Source organism: Culex quinquefasciatus, chromosome 2 (assembly GCF_015732765.1).
Source record: "Culex quinquefasciatus strain JHB chromosome 2, VPISU_Cqui_1.0_pri_paternal, whole genome shotgun sequence".
NCBI classification, from domain to species: domain Eukaryota; kingdom Metazoa; phylum Arthropoda; class Insecta; order Diptera; family Culicidae; genus Culex; species Culex quinquefasciatus.
Genome location: NC_051862.1, coordinates 23205166 through 23225476, shown reverse-complemented (window position 1 = coordinate 23225476; position 20311 = coordinate 23205166). Strand labels below are relative to the sequence as shown.

General features: G+C 37.2%; 1 protein-coding gene across 7 annotated transcripts in view; it reads left to right on the top strand.

The window, feature by feature from the left end:
- LOC6042946 overlaps positions 1-20311 on the top strand; it is a 218713-nt gene that overhangs the window by 16589 nt on the left and 181813 nt on the right. The gene's annotated exons all lie outside the window — the stretch shown is intronic.

Below are 20311 nucleotides of genomic sequence, written 5' to 3'. Positions count from 1 at the left end.
CCACATAGCTGCAGCTATGGGACTCGTATAGGACACCATTAGTGCATGATGCGCAAATAGAAATTCAAACACACACACACACAAACTGGAGTATACATGAATGGATCCGGTTTCCCTCCACGTGCTCTGCTGCTACCACGTGCTGTCCTGGTACTGTTGTGGGGATGTCGTTTTTAATTAGAATCGTCCTGTTGGTTGTGGTTGCACCATCGGGACCAAGAAGAGTGTTTGGTTATGGGCCAGGTTGTGTAATGATGGCTATGATGATGATGATGAGACAGTCAATTTGTGTCAGTTTACGGAGTATTGTTATAATTATTGGAAATCGATTGCCTTTTGATGGTGGTTAACTCACAAGTACAAATATTTTTCTGTAAAATCAATTTTCCTTTCCCAAGATAGAAACGAAAATAATAGTAATCTCAAATTACAGATATCGTTTTTTATTATTTAATGAAGGCTCCAAAAATACTTATTCACTCGTGTCCACAAATCGAATGGGACGGAAATCTGCTCTGACCGTTTTCTACCGTTTGTCACTTCTAGCTCTCACTCCTTTCGATAGTACAGCGAATGGTTCAGAGAGACCGATTGCGTTATGTCGCTCAAAACTGAGTCGAATTAGATTGCGATCGGCTTTGTTTTGCTCATTTATTAAACTGCTTAAAATCAATGGTTTTTGAGACCAATTTTGTTGATAACACAGCATCAATGACACATTTTAAACTAATTTCCGTCATGCCAAATACAAATGTACGGCAAACTGTGAGGTCAAGTAAGCGCCGAGCTGGTATGTCATTAGATTCTCTCCTCTCTGAACATATTCGTGTGTGACTCGGGTCGACGGACGGAGTAGGCAAAGAAATTCACGAAGTGATTGTTTCGCTGTGTGAAGCGATTGACCAAGTTCGCTCACGAATGGTTGCGAACTCCAGTCAGCAAAGATTCGCTCGACAATGAGTGGGTGGTGTCGGATATTTGAACCGAAAATGAGGGCCCTTGTATTTAGTAAAGGTGTATGCGATTTTTTACAAAATCACAAAAAATGTGATAGTTTATTTATCAATGTTTTTACCAACTTTTTAGTCAAGCCCTGATTCAGATTACTTTCAGTGTGCGTTTGTCTATAAATGCCCCATTGAGCAATTTTCCATTTATGGGATGGTCATACAAAAAAGTTTTGTAAATGTTTCAAAATCTGTATATTGAAAAGGCATTTTCAGATTGATTAACTTTGGCAGAGTTGTATTTGAAGGTGTGGAGAATTCAGAAAAAATAGGTTCAATTTTTAATTTAACGCTTTTACACAAAAAATCTAAATTAAAAAAAAACAGACATTTTTACTTTTGGACATGGTTACTTGACAACAACAAAAAATGATTTTTGAGCTATGTTAAAGAGTGAGAAAAGGTTTTCACCCAAGTTATTATTTTTGAAATTTCTAAAATTTCATGCCATCGAAATTGCAATCAAAAAGCACTTAACTAGAGGTTTAGAAATTTTCACCGTTTCCACTTTAAGCTCATTTTTCTCGACAAATGCGCAATTAAAAAAATCAAAAATTATGGTATTTTTCGAAAGGATCACTTTGCTTTTTTATTTGTTGCTTAGAAATGATCAGGCCAGTGATACAGTCTCTTAAGGTGAAATTCCAGAACAATCTATTTGGGCTTCTTCTTCCAAATAGAAAAAAATGTGGTTTTCTGAATGGTATCTTAAAAACGTAAAATCTAGATAAAATTTTCAAAAGGTTCTATCTGCATAGGAAACCCATGACGGATAGGTTGTCATGAAAATTTAATCTAGAAATATTCACTTGCCGATTTCTCAGCAATTAATGGTCCAATTTTCAATTTCAAAAATAAAACATTTGTTTTTTTTATCCCAAAAAATAAAATAAATAAAAGTAAAGACTTGAACAAAATATTTAAAATGTTTCAATTTTGACAGTGAAATCTGAATTTAATTTACCTTAATGTGACTAAAACGCACGTTTTTTTTAAAGTATAGAGTACTTTTCGATTGAAATTACGATTTTCCTTTGAATTAACCTAACAATTTTTTTTCCACCATGAGTCGGAATATGCAAAGTTTGAGCCCAATTCAGAAACACGAATATAGGGGAAATAAACCCTTTCTAATCAGACACTTATCTTCGTCATATGGAGAGTTTGATGCTCGATTAAAGCTCCAAAAATACTTTTCAGGCTATAAACTTACCAGCAATAGCACCGCCTCGAGGAAGCACGCAAATTTATGCCACTTACTGGCCAAAAAGATCAAATTTTATGCACTTTTGATCATAATTTCTATTTTGAGAGACCATTTCTCATCATTTCGGTGGCACACACATCCACACGCAGGATGAGAGGATAACTGCTTAACGAAAGCCGCTATCAATATCTTTTCACTGGCGCTAACGATTTCAAAGCGCTTAAGATATAAAATTGCTTCCAACTACCGGCAAAATGTTCTTTTGACCATTACTTAGTCACTCACTTGAAAAATAATCCCGAAACATGTGAAAAATTAGCAAGCACCAACAAAAAAACAAACGCGCCAAGTCGTTTGACGTTTCAATTTTGAATACCGATTCTAATCGAAGGCTGAAGAAAACCGAGCGAGGAGCGAGGAGCAAATAAAAAACAAAGGGTGGCCACCAACACTACCAACATGCTGGTGCAGCGCCTGTTGGAGTGAGCAAGTGCTGCCAGGAAACTTTCGCTATGAATGCTCCTTTTCGTGAGTGTTCGCCAAAAATTTCATCAATTTTGGCAGCAATAAGCAGACCCAAAAGAGTGCTGGAAGAAAAAAAGAACTAAGCTGAAAATAGAAAAATGGGCGTGGCCCAATGCACTCGACTGATTAGAATGCATTTTTGAAATATTTTTTTCAAATGCTTGTAAAAGGAATAGCATAACTTTTAATAAGAGTGAAAATAAACAGAAATGTTCACAAAAAGTTGCTCTACTCGTTGGTGTAGTTGGTTTTAGTGAATTTCAAGGAACAATCCAGATTATCCACCATCATTCAAACACGACCGCTTATTAGGCTTAAAATGGGCATATTTCCCCTACTGTGTTTACCGCTGTCTTATAGAATTGCAAAGGAATGTGCAAATTTGCCTCTGTTCAAGTAATTTACATCAGTTTATGTGTAAATATGGAATTCGCGTAAAAGATGATGATGATTAAATTTCCCAAACATTCTTTTTTAATTACATGAAAAAAGATATACTTTTATATCTTTCTTTAAAATTCTATTGAGAGAGTAACGGTGGGCTAGTTATTTTTTATCAGCTAAATCTTTCAAAATTTAGCAGGTTGATAAACATCTTCAAAATCAACGGAAAATGATGCACGATTTAGAAACACGAAAATTCCACGTTGAAATTGCATATGTTGCAATCTAGTTTTTAACGCTACTAGTAGTTAATTGACAATAGTCTATTCAAAATAGGTTTTTTTTGTATGTTAATTTCAAATCTTTTTGTAATAGTATATGAAAGTACAAACAGAACGAACACGAAGAGTGAACTATTTGAATTTGAATTATGAATTATGAATTATTTGTAATATATCTAAAAAATCGGTTAAAATGGAAAATAATGCCTGTTTTTTGGTAAACGATAGAAATTTTTAAAAAAACCTAAAGGTGGCTAAATTTCAACAACAAATTGAGTGAGATATCGAGAGATCAGTTTATTGATAGTTTCATCAATTGTTTACTTTGACAGTTCTCCCTAAAAATCTCTTTTATGTACAGGTACACAAAAATCTTCAGCTCCAACTAAAGGTCGTTCACATGTATTTCCGACCTTCGCTCGTATGCAACAGCCGAAAACTTTCGCGACCGTGATACAACCGTGGCATTATCGAATACTACTCAAGCCACAAAAGGGGAAAATAAACGAGGAGTGCACAGAAATGTCACTTTCCATCAGCCTAAACACTAAATACCGCACCTGAGCCGTGCGCACACACACGAACGGACGGACGGACACATGTAACACCTGCAGGCCGACGACAAACGCCGGTGGGCAAGTTTGCCAAAAGTTGGCCATATTGCACAAGCCGGTTAGGAGGGGCCAGACAAATCGGTTCTGTATAACTCTATATTTCTATGTTGAAAGTTGATGCCAATACAGCCAGGAATCATCGACCAAATTGAGTTCGAATTCGATTATACAACTATAACAGATTGTCGGTGCGAACATGGACGGTAAACTCTCTTTTATCTCAAGATTTCAATTCGTATGAACAAAATCAAGAATCAATCTAATAAATTCGTCACGATAATGTTCACCCTCGACAAACTTTCTCCACCTGTCACAGCTGTTAATTGGCTGTCAAAGTTTCGATTATTTTTAGTTCGCTCTCGTTGCGCGCAGCATTAAACAAACCTTTAAAAAATACGCCCCCCCCCCCTCACAACTCCTGACCTCGACCCTTTCCCACGCGCTTCCCTCAGATGTGACATGAAATCGATATTCTTTATTGAGAATTACATTTCTTTCTTTCGCGCGCACCCGCGTCGATTTCGCGCCAGTTGTCAAATTTGTTGATTTTGCAAGGTAGATGGATATGAGCAAGGTGTGGCAAGAATAATTAGCACGGAAGATTTTTTATTAAATTGAATTAAATGTTCACATCTGGAGTTTTTTGAAAAGGTCCAATAAACCAAATTTTCAGTTACCAAAAAGCAAAAATTCAAAATTTGGTTTATTGGACCTTTAAAAAAAACTCTAGACATGAAACCAAAATTTGTTTAAAGATAATTTGGCAAAACTTGACCGATTTGTTTTTATAGCTTGAATGATCAAAATAACTTTTTTTTTAAATAAAATTTGTTAATGTACTAGAGAATTGTCTCTTCTGAAAATTTTGGTACAAAATCCGCATTTCAACCTATTTTTTTGACAACGGAAAAATCCACCCTACCTTCTTCAATCCATGTACCTTGCGTTTTCAAAGTTTTTTTTTTTCAACTGTCTCCAGCTTGAAGCGACGGAAACCCCCTTCTCGCGGAAAATGTGCCATAACCACGGGCAGGTTGGGAAATTTCAAAGTCTTCTCTCTTTGTTGTAGCGTTTTGATGGCAGATATCGACAGCATGCAAATGCCATTTATTTTGCTGAATTACCCTATCGTTGGTGGCCGTATGGTGTTGGGTATTGTCTTGAATACATAATAAAATTTAATGTTTTTTCAAGAAAATTTAGCTTTCAACTTGATTTTTGAAAGAAGGAAGATTTTTTAATCAGTTAAAATCATCAACAAATCATCTCATACGCCATTTTTCATTATTAGTCCAGTTCCGATTTGGTATGCATGGTCAAATGTTAGTGCTGAACCAGCCACTTCTGTGTATTTTTTTTTCGAAAAAGTATCCATGAGAGTTTTCCACTTTATGCAACAGAGCGAGTGCGCGGGATAGATGAATCTGGACTGCGTGTTCGGTTTGGGAAATGCATCTTCTGATATTTTCATGAAGAGCACCATGAGTGACGTGATTGTAGCAAATATATGATTTATAGATGTTTTGTGTAAAAAATAAAGCTTGAAAATTGATTTTAAAATTGACCTTCCTTAGAAAAATGTTTAAGTAAAGATAACGCCGGAATGGTATTTCCAATCTAATATACATAATTTAGCATTATAAGTTTCCAACCAAACCACATTTATTACAATATATTAGGACAGTGATGCCAGATATTCAAACTTTGTGACTTATCGGAAAAGGTTCGTTCTTGAAAAACCTGCCCTAAGGGTTAATGCTCTAATGCTCAAATTTTTTTTTCGAAAATATTTATTTTTCCCGTGTTTAGAAGGTCATTTTGAGCAACTTTTGTTCTACGAAAAACTTTACTTGTCTTGTTTTATGTTTTTCTCGTTTTATTTTTAGTATTTTAATTTGCATTTATCTTGTTTAGTTTATGTTTGTTTTTGATAGTATTTGGCCTATTCTACCACCTATCTAATTTTCACGTTTTTAAAGTTACTTTTTCAATTTTTTGCATGTTTTCAACATTTTTTGCTATAGAATGGCACCATCATTAAATTGCAAAAAAATGCGTAGATGCATAGTCTGGGACACTACAAAAATTTCTGCATGCTTCTTTTTACTGAAAATATTGTGGATTTAGCTGGTAGCTGGATTTTCTGGCATCTTCTCACGCTCATTGGAAACGGTCGTGGATAGACCAAGGGGTTCCCAATTGGAGTGAAAAAGTTCAATTTATAGAAAAAATATGGATTTAAATTTGGATTTTTAATCACTTCTCCGACATCAGGAAAGAGTGCATAATTGATAAAGGGAGCGCGTGGTCGTAAAAAATATTCGGAGTGAAAAGTGTTTTTTTTGTGTGAGCCTTTTGTTTCGCATTTTTGTCGTGAATTGTGCGCTGCGAGGAGAAGATTACCCTCTGAAAATGCAGCGTCATCAGTGCATAATTGATAAAGGGAGCGCGTGGTCGTAAAAAAATATTCGGAGTGAAAAGTGTTTTTTTTTTGTGTGAGCCTTTTGTTTCGCATTTTTGTCGTGAATTGTGCGCTGCGAGGAGAAGATTACCCTCTGAAAATGCAGCGTCATCAGTGCATAATTGACAAAGGGAGCGCGTGGTCGTAAAAAATATTCGGAGTGAAAAGTGGTTTTTTTTGTGAGCCTTTTGTTTCGCATTTTTTTTTCGTGAATTGTGCGCTGCGAGGAGAAGATTACCCTCTGAAAATGCAGCGTCATCAGTGCATAATTGATAAAGGGAGCGCGTGGTCGTAAAAAATATTCGGAGTGAAAAGTGTTTTTTTTTTGTGAGCCTTTTGTTTCGCATTTTTTTCGTGAATTGTGCGCTGCGAGGAGAAGATTACCCTCTGAAAATGCAGCGTCATCAGTGCATAATTGACAAAGGGAGCGCGTGGTCGTAAAAAAATATTCGGAGTGAAAAGTGTTTTTTTGTGTGAGCCTTTTGTTTCGCATTTTTGTCGTGAATTGTGCGCTGCGAGGAGAAGATTACCCTCTGAAAATGCAGCGTCATCAGTGCATAATTGACAAAGGGAGCGCGTGGTCGTAAAAAATATTCGGAGTGAAAAGTGTTTTTTTGTGTGAGCCTTTTGTTTCGCATTTTTGTCGTGAATTGTGCGCTGCGAGGAGAAGATTACCCTCTGAAAATGCAGCGTCATCAGTGCATAATTGACAAAGGGAGCGCGTGGTCGTAAAAAATATTCGGAGTGAAAAGTGGTTTTTTTTGTGAGCCTTTTGTTTCGCATTTTTTTTTCGTGAATTGTGCGCTGCGAGGAGAAGATTACCCTCTGAAAATGCAGCGTCATCAGTGCATAATTGACAAAGGGAGCGCGTGGTCGTAAAAAAATATTCGGAGTGAAAAGTGTTTTTTTTTGTGTGAGCCTTTTGTTTCGCATTTTTGTCGTGAATTGTGCGCTGCGAGGAGAAGATTACCCTCTGAAAATGCAGCGTCATCAGTGCATAATTGACAAAGGGAGCGCGTGGTCGTAAAAAATATTCGGAGTGAAAAGTGTTTTTTTTTTGTGTGAGCCTTTTGTTTCGCATTTTTGTCGTGAATTGTGCGCTGCGAGGAGAAGATTACCCTCTGAAAATGCAGCGTCATCAGTGCATAATTGATAAAGGGAGGGAGCGCGTGGTCGTAAAAAATATTCGGAGTGAAAAGTGTTTTTTTTGTGTGAGCCTTTTGTTTCGCATTTTTGTCGTGAATTGTGCGCTGCGAGGAGAAGATTACCCTCTGAAAATGCAGCGTCATCAGTGCATAATTGATAAAGGGAGCGCGTGGTCGTAAAAAATATTCGGAGTGAAAAGTGTTTTTTTTTTGTGTGAGCCTTTTGTTTCGCATTTTTGTCGTGAATTGTGCGCTGCGTTGAGAAGATTACCCTCTGAAAATGCAGCGTCATCAGTGCATAATTGACAAAGGGAGCGCGTGGTCGTAAAAAAATATTCGGAGTGAAAAGTGTTTTTTTTTTGTGTGAGCCTTTTGTTTCGCATTTTTGTCGTGAATTGTGCGCTGCGAGGAGAAGATTACCCTCTGAAAATGCAGCGTCATCAGTGCATAATTGACAAAGGGAGCGCGTGGTCGTAAAAAAATAGTGAAAAGTGTTTTTTTTTGTGTGAGCCTTTTGTTTCGCATTTTTGTCGTGAATTGTGCGCTGCGTTGAGAAGATTACCCTCTGAAAATGCAGCGTCATCAGTGCATAATTGACAAAGGGAGCGCGTGGTCGTAAAAAAATATTCGGAGTGAAAAGTGTTTTTTTTTTGTGTGAGCCTTTTGTTTCGCATTTTTGTCGTGAATTGTGCGCTGCGAGGAGAAGATTACCCTCTGAAAATGCAGCGTCATCAGTGCATAATTGACAAAGGGAGCGCGTGGTCGTAAAAAATATTCGGAGTGAAAAGTGTTTTTTTGTGTGAGCCTTTTGTTTCGCATTTTTGTCGTGAATTGTGCGCTGCGAGGAGAAGATTACCCTCTGAAAATGCAGCGTCATCAGTGCATAATTGATAAAGGGAGCGCGTGGTCGTAAAAAATATTCGGAGTGAAAAGTGTTTTTTTGTGTGAGCCTTTTGTTTCGCATTTTTGTCGTGAATTGTGCGCTGCGAGGAGAAGATTACCCTCTGAAAATGCAGCGTCATCAGTGCATAATTGATAAAGGGAGCGCGTGGTCGTAAAAAATATTCGGAGTGAAAAGTGTTTTTTTTTGTGTGAGCCTTTTGTTTCGCATTTTTGTCGTGAATTGTGCGCTGCGAGGAGAAGATTACCCTCTGAAAATGCAGCGTCATCAGTGCATAATTGATAAAGGGAGCGCGTGGTCGTCAAAAATATTCGGAGTGAAAAGTGTTTTTTTTTGTGTGAGCCTTTTGTTTCGCATTTTTGTCGTGAATTGTGCGCTGCGAGGAGAAGACTACCCTCTGAAAATGCAGCGTCATCAGTGCATAATTGACAAAGGGAGCGCGTGGTCGTAAAAAAATATTCGGAGTGAAAAGTGTTTTTTTTGTGTGAGCCTTTTGTTTCGCATTTTTGTCGTGAATTGTGCGCTGCGAGGAGAAGATTACCCTCTGAAAATGCAGCGTCATCAGTGCATAATTGATAAAGGGAGCGCGTGGTCCTAAAAAATATTCGGAGTGAAAAGTGTTTTTTTTTTGTGTGAGCCTTTTGTTTCGCATTTTTGTCGTGAATTGTGCGCTGCGAGGAGAAGATTACCCTCTGAAAATGCAGCGTCATCAGTGCATAATTGACAAAGGGAGCGCGTGGTCGTAAAAAAATATTCGGAGTGAAAAGTGTTTTTTTGTGTGAGCCTTTTGTTTCGCATTTTTGTCGTGAATTGTGCGCTGCGAGGAGAAGATTACCCTCTGAAAATGCAGCGTCATCAGTGCATAATTGACAAAGGGAGCGCGTGGTCGTAAAAAATATTCGGAGTGAAAAGTGTTTTTTTTTTGTGTGAGCCTTTTGTTTCGCATTTTTGTCGTGAATTGTGCGCTGCGAGGAGAAGATTACCCTCTGAAAATGCAGCGTCATCAGTGCATAATTGATAAAGGGAGCGCGTGGTCGTAAAAAAATATTCGGAGTGAAAAGTGTTTTTTTGTGTGAGCCTTTTGTTTCGCATTTTTGTCGTGAATTGTGCGCTGCGAGGAGAAGATTACCCTCTGAAAATGCAGCGTCATCAGTGCATAATTGACAAAGGGAGCGCGTGGTCGTAAAAAATATTCGGAGTGAAAAGTGTTTTTTTTTGTGTGAGCCTTTTGTTTCGCATTTTTGTCGTGAATTGTGCGCTGCGAGGAGAAGATTACCCTCTGAAAATGCAGCGTCATCAGTGCATAATTGATAAAGGGAGCGCGTGGTCGTAAAAAATATTCGGAGTGAAAAGTGTTTTTTTGTGTGAGCCTTTTGTTTCGCATTTTTGTCGTGAATTGTGCGCTGCGAGGAGAAGATTACCCTCTGAAAATGCAGCGTCATCAGTGCATAATTGACAAAGGAGCGCGTGGTCGTAAAAAAATATTCGGAGTGAAAAGTGTTTTTTTGTGTGAGCCTTTTGTTTCGCATTTTTGTCGTGAATTGTGCGCTGCGAGGAGAAGATTACCCTCTGAAAATGCAGCGTCATCAGTGCATAATTGATAAAGGGAGCGCGTGGTCGTAAAAAATATTCGGAGTGAAAAGTGTTTTTTTGTGTGAGCCTTTTGTTTCGCATTTTTGTCGTGAATTGTGCGCTGCGAGGAGAAGATTACCCTCTGAAAATGCAGCGTCATCAGTGCATAATTGACAAAGGGAGCGCGTGGTCGTAAAAAATATTCGGAGTGAAAAGTGTTTTTTTTTGTGTGAGCCTTTTGTTTCGCATTTTTGTCGTGAATTGTGCGCTGCGAGGAGAAGATTACCCTCTGAAAATGCAGCGTCATCAGTGCATAATTGATAAAGGGAGCGCGTGGTCGTAAAAAAATATTCGGAGTGAAAAGTGTTTTTTGTGTGAGCCTTTTGTTTCGCATTTTGTCGTGAATTGTGCGCTGCGAGGAGAAGATTACCCTCTGAAAATGCAGCGTCATCAGTGCATAATTGATAAAGGGAGCGCGTGGTCGTAAAAATATTCGGAGTGAAAAGTGTTTTTTTGTGTGAGCCTTTTGTTTCGCATTTTGTCGTGAATTGTGCGCTGCGAGGAGAAGATTACCCTCTGAAAATGCAGCGTCATCAGTGCATAATTGACAAAGGGAGCGCGTGGTCGTAAAAATATTCGGAGTGAAAAGTGGTTTTTTGTGAGCCTTTTGTTTCGCATTTTTTCGTGAATTGTGCGCTGCGAGGAGAAGATTACCCTCTGAAAATGCAGCGTCATCAGTGCATAATTGACAAAGGAGCGCGTGGTCGTAAAAAATATTCGGAGTGAAAAGTGTTTTTTTGTGTGAGCCTTTTGTTTCGCATTTTGTCGTGAATTGTGCGCTGCGAGGAGAAGATTACCCTCTGAAAATGCAGCGTCATCAGTGCATAATTGACAAAGGGAGCGCGTGGTCGTAAAAAATATTCGGAGTGAAAAGTGTTTTTTTTTGTGAGCCTTTTGTTTCGCATTTTTGTCGTGAATTGTGATATAGTTTTCGATAAAAACGATCCGAGTTCGTTAGGTTTATCGCGTAACAAAATTATTTTGATTCATCAAGAACGTCGTGTGGTGCGCGAGTCTTTTTTGTGTTGAAAAGACCTTCCCATAGCTCCGTAGCTCGGAGGGCTCGACGTCGGTTGTTTGTGTGTTAAGCCCTCTCCATAGCATCGTAGCTCGAGAGGCAACGAAAATCAATACCTTATCTAGCTAACAGAAAGAAGATAGGAAGGCACTTGATGATTGAGTTCGTCGCGTCTATTCCGTAACAAATTCACGAACTAAATGATTATATAATTAAAAATTAGACTACGCTATCATTGCAGCATTGCGTTTAACACCTCATTTTATAAATAAATATTATTTGGTTTTATCTTTCCACAGCCGGCTGTCTAAGATTAAACCATTTCATTAAAAATTTAACAACAGTTAAACGCGAAATGTCTCATCCGCAGCAACCGATTGTTTGCCTTGAGAATAAAATATAATACCTTTCAACAAACACTATGATTTTGGGTCGCATCATCATCTTCTATGATGAATCCTGACCAAACACCCTATCCTACTAACATGTTTTCAGGTTCCTGGCGCTCGTGGGGTGTAAGCACAGAGTAAATCAGCTGCCCTAGTAGCAACCTGCGCTAACTAACATTCCCGTCCCTTAAAATCGAGATCTACAAACTGACATGGCGGGCGCCGTTGGTGGCCAATGACTGTTACCTATTCGCAACTGATCTTGTTCTGGAAATCATGGTGTTTTATCTTTTCAGCGCATTCATACATGCTGTTGATAAGGGAAATACCACTTGATAGTCGAAGCCTATGATCAGTAGTGCTGAAAGGATATTACGGTTCTGTTCAGCAACGGAGAAGGACAACCATGGGTGGTCTCTCATGCTCATGCTCATGCTCATGCTTAATCACTTCTCCGACATCAGGAAATAATTGTTTGTACATGCTCGCAAATTTTTTATTCAGTCGGAAAAATATTATTTTTTATTTTTATCCAAATGATCACCCCTAATTCTGGCTCGATGCCGCCATCATGCGACCGCGTGCTCCGTTTGGGATCTGGTACGATTCGCCGAATGGACATTTCACCGAATTAAATAAAAAGATTAAAATTAAAGGTAAACAAAAATATAAAAACACCAAAATTACTAAAAGCTAAAACAAAGAACGATTCATGTTTGAAAGTATGCAAAAACTCACAGAAGTATTCTTAAACCGTTTTTTAATTAGGCGAAATGTCCCGCACCCGATTGTAAAATATAGGAAATGTTAGTAAAAAAACACAGCCAAAGTTGACCCCTAAAAAAATGACATTTTTAAAACATTGACAAAGTCACATAAAACAAGTCAAACTTCCAACTCTGAAATTGTCTAAAATTTTAAAAATTCTTCTTTCCAATGCTTTTTGATGACTGATTACGGTGTTCGTTTGGTAAGCGAATTGTCGTTTTCGTTTTGTAAGCGAATATAAAAACGGAAATAATCACATTATTTGAACGAAAAAGGTGTTTTAAAATGCATGTTACATTTGTTCAGTTGTATTTCAATCATTAGTTTTCAAAAAATGTGAGATATGACGATTTTTTTTTGCGATGCTGTACATCGTAAATTTTCAAAAAATAAATAGATTTTTTTAATAAATCAAAAAAAAGCAACAAAATCTAATCGCAGGGAATGCATTTAAAATTGATTTGAGCAGATAGCGAAAAAAATAATCTTTCGATCTTTTGTAGTTTCGTCGTATGGTCTATTCGACATTTTGTCCACATTCAATCTTTCGTCCAAGTCGACCTTTTGTTTAAATTCATTTGCTTCATTTCAAATTATTATTTTATCTCACTTTAAGTTTTTTAAACTTTCTGGTGTTCTGAAAATAATGCCAATCATGATGTTAATTTAAAACAAACGCGAATATTTGTAAATGATCTTAATTTTAAACATATTTTATTATATTTGAATGTTTAATTACTTCGAAAAAGTCAGTCATATTAAGAGAGGCAAAAAACATGAAAAAACTTATCGTGACAAACTTTTCGCTGTCATAAATTGTAACTTAGTAAGTAAGCCAACACACAGTAATTCGGTCCAGCCAGCAAACATTTCCATATTTATGAAGTGCCATCAACCTGGAGTGACCGCAAGTTCCACTTTCCACGTTGTGGGCTCTGGGCAACTATAGTTCAGTTACACTTTTTTTCAGAGTCACTTAGGAAAAAAACAACACGAAACAACCAACAATGGATTATTTCGTACTTTTCCACAAGTTTTTTTTTGTTCTCCCTCTCCTCCACAGTTTTGAGCTTTCGATAAGCATGCAAAACTGACTTGTCAAAGCTGTAGCCGTAACTTATCGCCCAGGCCGACGACGACCTGGGACGAAAAATGGAAATTTACCACATTTGCAACGGTTTGCCGTCGACAGCAACTCTCTCGGACAGTTTTTATTGCCGCAGTGCGGCTGCACGAGGCCATCAATGGGCTTCACCAAAAAGTGACGGGAAAGTTGGACAAACTTTCAAACTCACTCTATGAATAAACAGTGCTGTTGAAAAGTGTAACGTTGGCGTCACTTTTGTAAATTTTGCTTATTTTGAGCACAGTTTTTAGTTTTTTAAATGAAATATCATGCGTCTCCATTGAAATTAAAAAGATATCGTTTAATTTTAAGGAGACGCATGGTACTTTAGACCTTCAAGCCCTTTTTCAACATTTAATCATCGATAAAATGTAACTCTGTGCCAAAAGACAACCTATACTCCACCGTAGTTCCCGAGCTCATCACAGCTGTTCAGAAAGTTAGTCTTACCGACGAAAAACTGCAACGATCTCGCAGCAGGGATTGCTAGCAATTTTGAGTTTTTCGAATTGAAAGTTGGACGAGGCCAGCCTGAGGGTAAGGAAGACCTGTTGAACTGAACCTGATGGCAGCAGCAGCAACATTTATCTGGCTGGCGTCGTCATCGGGAAATTCGCGCCTGTTTACCACGTGTTTCGGCAGCAACTCTGGAGGAGGTTTTTATTTCAACCCCGGAAGAACAAGGTGGTGGTGTTTGGGAGGAACAAAAAAGTGATTAATGACTCAATTTCATTGGTGTTGTACCGCAAATGTATCGAGGGGTGATTTTTTGCAGGTAAAAGCAATGTGTTGATGGGGGTTGTTAATAATTTTTTTTTCTGGCTGACCCTTGGGAATCGTGATTGATGTTTTTTTTCGGCAGCCGTCAGCTGGATTTAGGATCTTTATAATAAGAGAAGTGGTTTCCATTTTAGTTTTAACTCATATTATTCATTGATTTTCTCATGCAGTTCTTCGACTTTCATTTTATTATTTTATAGTAAATAGTTTTATTGAAACCTACATTTTTCTGTCAAAATAGTTAAGTTAAATTCCTCTCTATTCATCTATATGATTTGCTAAACAAACACCCTAACATTTCAAAAGGGCCTACTCATATAAAATCATCCCTAATGAAAAGCTATGAGATGAGAAAATTTATGGATTTTCTATTTTCAGTGCTATGAATGTGGGATCAATATTTTGTTCAACATAACGGAAGTTGAGAACTTTATTTGCAAGGCTAAAAAAAAAAGATAAAAAAATAAAATAAAAATAAAAATATCATTCTCTCTACAGCATTGCCTTGGCGATCTCGCTTGCTCTATTCCTGCTCGAAACTAGATGTTCGAAGGGCTTGATTGTTGAGGCAATTGCAAACCTCTTTTAACACTTAAGCTTCCATTCACCCCGGGATTCGTACTGACGACCTTTGGATTGTTAGTCCAAGTGCCTCCCAGCGACTCCACTGAGATAGGAACCAGGGAGACGACTCCTACACCTGGATTAAGCTATCGACCTAACCTTTTAGGTTAGACCGGGGCCAACATTTACTTCCCCGTCCAACGGAAGGCGTGGTCAGACAAATCTCGTCTCAGTTGTGAGACGAGACCATCTGGGATCGAACCCAGGGCGACTGGGTGAGAGGCAATCACGCTTATCCCTTCACCACCGGCTCCGATTGTGGAAATATACAAGTATAAAATTGTAAGTTACTGAATTTTAATGGAAAACAAATGATGCATGTTTTTCTATTTAAGGGGTTACATACATGTAGAAAATGACAAAATTTCATATTACAGAAAATTTATTGAATCCAAATGTTTTTCAATCAGTCCTGAATGTTTCATGAAGATATTACATGATTAAACTCAGTCAGAGACGATTTTAAGCTCACACGGCGTGTTTTCTAGAACAAACTTTTCAGGAAAAAATAGTCATCGCTACTTTCAATTGTGTCTTACAGGAAATTTTCTTTTTTCAGCTTTCCAATGCTTTTAAGAGCGAAATGATTCATCGAGAAATTTCTGAGTTATCTATTCTTTAAGTTCTTTGTTCTAAATTCCTTCATTATTTATTGGAAACTTTTAAATAACAGTTCTGGAAACTTGTCAAATTATGTGTTTTTTGGGTCATTTATTCATCACAATGTGCAAAATAAGACTAGAAACAACATTGTAGAAGGTTGTAAATCGCCAAACATTTTAAAAATAATGTTTTAACTGAGTTTTTGAATATAATTCACACATATTCAAAAACTTAGAATTTAGAAATTAAAAACATAAAACCGTAATAAAATATCTGAAGTTTTTTTTAAAGGTCTAATAAACCAAATTTTCAGTTTTTGCCTTTTTGGTGTTTTTAATACCCCTGACTCAAGGCGGTCTCAAAAATACCCAAAAAGCAAAAACTGGAAATTTGGTTTATTAAACCTTTTCAAAAAAGAAAAAAAAACACCAGATATGTTTATGACATCAATTAAAAGATAACTACATAATTGTTGTGTACAAATATCACGTGTTTGCTCTGATTTAGCTGATACAACCGATTTTTTTTTGCAGATTTGAAATTGTTAAGGTCTGGAGTTTTTTTTTGAAAAGGTCCAATAAACCAAATTTTCAATCTTTGCTTTTTGGGTGTTTTTAGAACCGCCTTGAGTCAGGGGTATTCAAAAACAACCAAAAAGCAAAAAATAAAAAAAATTGGTTTATAGGACCTTTTAAAAAAAACTCCAGAGGTTATTATTGGAAATATGGTATTTCCTTAATCAAATATGAACCAGGAACATGGATACGAAACATGATTTAAAATCGAAAATGTACTACAAATACTGTTGCAAGCTTCAAACGTGATATTCTCATAAGCATAAAATGAAAAAAAAAATCTAAAATGTTTTTCTGTTGAAAATGCATTTAAAAGTAGAAGTAAAATTCGTGTGTTTTTACTCTGAATGTTGAAAACACCGTCACATACTTTGTTTTTGGTTTAGTAAAAACAACTTCAAACAGAAACTTCGATTCCAAACCAGTCAAAGTATTTGTAAAATGTTTTAACCAGTCTTCCCCGAACGCGCGCACGCCGTGCACGCCGTACATGTTTTCAGTGCAGATGAACTTCAAACACACCAGGCTGCCATGTTCGAGTTCTCCCCGCACGGCGCACTCAAGTTTACACGCGGTGTAAACACGGGGTGCACACCTCGGGTACAACGCCGTGCGAGCGAAGAGCGTGTAAAGAGACGAAAAAATGACTGCTTCTCACTCTCTCTGTGGCAAACACTGTAGTGTGACTGCAGCGGAGAATGAAACACCGCTTTACAGCAGAGGGAGCGTGAGGGAAATATTTTTGTCTCTTTTCTGCGTCGTCAGCTTGCACGGGGTTTGTACCCGGGGTGCAAGGTTCGGTTTTAAACTCGAGGTTCGTGTGTGCGTACAGACTGTACACGGCAGAGTTTAGGTTTGCTTGTACGCGTGCACACGCGGTGCTGGTGTTTGGTCGAGTACAGAAAACAGAGAACGCGGTTGAACGCGGTGCACGGGGATCACTGGTTTTAACTGATAAGATCTATAAGGCTTCTATAATATTGTTGATTCCTTGATCATTCCATACAAAAAAAAACTAAAAAAAAAACAATTCATACTCATGAAAAGTATTTCTCCAGAAGCTTGCAACAGTAATTTGTAGTTCAATTACGAATATAAAACATGTTTTGTTTCCATGCAACTGGTAAATATTTGGTTAAGGAAATATGATATTTTTTTCATAAAAATCTAATACCCTTATCAATCTAAAACTTGCAAAAAAATCGGGTTTATCAGCTAAATCCAAGCTAAATTTGAGTGATATTTGTACATAAAAATTATGTAAAAATCTATTATTTTTTTAAATATATTTTAAAACGGTTTTATGATTTTCATTGCTGAGTAAATCCCACATCTAAACAAATCGGTTAAACTAAATTTTAAAAATGTTTAGCATTTTGCAACCTCCTACAAAGTTGTTTCTTGTCTTATATTGCACATTTTGATAAGTCAATGTCACATAAAACACATAATTTGAAAAATTTCACAAACTGTTATTGAAAAGTTTCCAATAAATCATAAAAGAATTTAGAACAAAAAACCTAAAAATTAGATATCTCAGAAATTTTTCGAAGAAGCATTTCGCTCTTATATTATCTTAAGTTTGCCCAGAAAACACACCCTCAACATTTTTCCGTGCGCAAAGCGGACTGTCAAACATTCGGAGCGTTTTTTTCTCGAAACACCGAGTTGATTTACACACACTAAAAAAATATTAATTTTACTGTCTACGTAATTTGAAATACAACGTAAATTGAACTCGTGTAATCAATTATTTGATGTAAGATTATGGCTCTTTTGACGTAATTCGCCAAAATCATCACGTCGTGCTGAATCTTAAAATTACATTAAAGGAAACGTAAAATTGAATCTCTGTTCATCTGATTTTATGGCTCGTTTGATGCACATTCCTGGAGCGTGTTATTTGATGTAATTTTCTGTCAAATTCAACATTTCTTTACTCATGTTCGTTCACCGTGCTCTTCATCATTCGAAATGTCAGCCATGTTTGTTTGTTTGCATCTCGAAGAAAATAGTTGTCAAAGTAATCGCCTTGCAATTTCGCTACAATATTAAAACAACTGAACGGAAAATACATTTTCCACTGGGATCGACCTCATTTCACAACCAAGGAGGAATCTATTGTAAAAGTAAGTACATATGATATTCTTTTTGAAGAATCTAAAACAGATTACTAATGTTTACTTTTTGTCAACAAAACTAGGTTGCTGAAATCATCGTGATGGATCTCGCTCCGGACCTGCTAAGGGAACCGTTCAATTCAGCGTATCTTCTTAATCCGGCAAATGGGCGACAAAATCTCGGTTCGGTTCCGGTTTGCACCGTTGAGAAAGTTCTTCCGGCAGGTTGATGTTCCGCCTTAGAAGCTGGTTGAACTTGTTCTGGAACTCGCCCCGAAAATTGAATGTGAACCGCAGTGATAGAATTGTGAAGTGACTTTTTTCCAACATGGCCAGATACACGTCTTTTGCAGCGGTGTGACTAACGCGACGGGTTGCCGGAAGATGTCATCAAATGAAGATGAAGAACAAGAACCGGCCGAATAGGAACTGCATCCAGCAGAGATTGTGACGAAGTACCCAGCAGTGACCGATTGAATTAAAAGTGTGTATGTGTGTGTGTGTGTGTGTGTGTGTTAAATGATGTGAAATACAAAAATAGTTCAAAACCTGTAAAGAAAATAAAATACTACTAGTAGTTAATTGACAATAGTCTATTCAAAATAGGTTTTTTTTGTATGTTAATTTCAAATCTTTTTGTAATAGTATATGAAAGTACAAACAGAACGAACACGAAGAGTGAACTATTTGAATTTGAATTATGAATTATGAATTATTTGTAATATATCTAAAAAATCGGTTAAAATGGAAAATAATGCCTGTTTTTGGTAAACGATAGAAATTTTAAAAAACCTAAAGGTGGCTAAATTTCAACAACAAATTGAGTGAGATATCGAGAGATCAGTTTATTGATAGTTTCATCAATTGTTTACTTTGACAGTTCTCCTAAAAATCTCTTTTATGTACAGGTACACAAAAATCTTCAGCTCCAACTAAAGGTCGTTCACATGTATTTCCGACCTTCGCTCGTATGCAACAGCCGAAAACTTTCGCGACCGTGATACAACCGTGGCATTATCGAATACTACTCAAGCCACAAAAGGGAAAATAAACGAGGAGTGCACAGAAATGTCACTTTCCATCAGCCTAAACACTAAATACCGCACCTGAGCCGTGCGCACACACACGAACGGACGGACGGACACATGTAACACCTGCAGGCCGACGACAAACGCCGGTGGGCAAGTTTGCCAAAAGTTGGCCATATTGCACAAGCCGGTTAGGAGGGGCCAGACAAATCGGTTCTGTATAACTCTATATTTCTATGTTGAAAGTTGATGCCAATACAGCCAGGAATCATCGACCAAATTGAGTTCGAATTCGATTATACAACTATAACAGATTGTCGGTGCGAACATGGACGGTAAACTCTCTTTATCTCAAGATTTCAATTCGTATGAACAAAATCAAGAATCAATCTAATAAATTCGTCACGATAATGTTCACCCTCGACAAACTTTCTCCACCTGTCACAGCTGTTAATTGGCTGTCAAAGTTTCGATTATTTTTAGTTCGCTCTCGTTGCGCGCAGCATTAAACAAACCTTTAAAAAATACGCCCCCCCCCCCTCACAACTCCTGACCTCGACCCTTTCCCACGCGCTTCCCTCAGATGTGACATGAAATCGATATTCTTTATTGAGAATTACATTTCTTTCTTTCGCGCGCACCCGCGTCGATTTCGCGCCAGTTGTCAAATTTGTTGATTTTGCAAGGTAGATGGATATGAGCAAGGTGTGGCAAGAATAATTAGCACGGAAGATTTTTTTATTAAATTGAATTAAATGTTCACATCTGGAGTTTTTTTGAAAAGGTCCAATAAACCAAATTTTCAGTTACCAAAAAGCAAAAATTCAAAATTTGGTTTATTGGACCTTTAAAAAAAACTCTAGACATGAAACCAAAATTTGTTTAAAGATAATTTGGCAAAACTTGACCGATTTGTTTTTATAGCTTGAATGATCAAAATAACTTTTTTTTTAAATAAAATTTGTTAATGTACTAGAGAATTGTCTCTTCTGAAAATTTTGGTACAAAATCCGCATTTCAACCTATTTTTTTGACAACGGAAAAATCCACCCTACCTTCTTCAATCCATGTACCTTGCGTTTTCAAAGTTTTTTTTTTTCAACTGTCTCCAGCTTGAAGCGAC